Here is a 299-nt window from a genome sequence, read left to right as displayed (position 1 = left end):
TTAGAGACCCCTCCTTAGAGCATGGCGGGGAGGAAGAAGGAGAGGCATCTCACTCAGCGGTCACATCCAGGTGCACAGAAGTTTGTGACAGAGGTAAGGAATCTAGATCTTCTTCTAAGATCTGCCTTGTAAAAGTCTATCCCAAGGCACATCAAGACAAAGTCCTTAAGGTTTATGCTATTATGGACGATCAAAGTAACAAGTCATTAGCCAGGTCTGAATTCTTCAACCTTTTCCAAATTAAAGGGTTAGACTCACCATACACACTGCGTACGTGTGCAGGTACTACTGAAACATCA

Source organism: Larimichthys crocea, chromosome XIV, assembly GCF_000972845.2.
Source record: "Larimichthys crocea isolate SSNF chromosome XIV, L_crocea_2.0, whole genome shotgun sequence".
Classification (NCBI taxonomy): domain Eukaryota; kingdom Metazoa; phylum Chordata; class Actinopteri; family Sciaenidae; genus Larimichthys; species Larimichthys crocea.
This window is presented reverse-complemented; position numbering follows the sequence as displayed.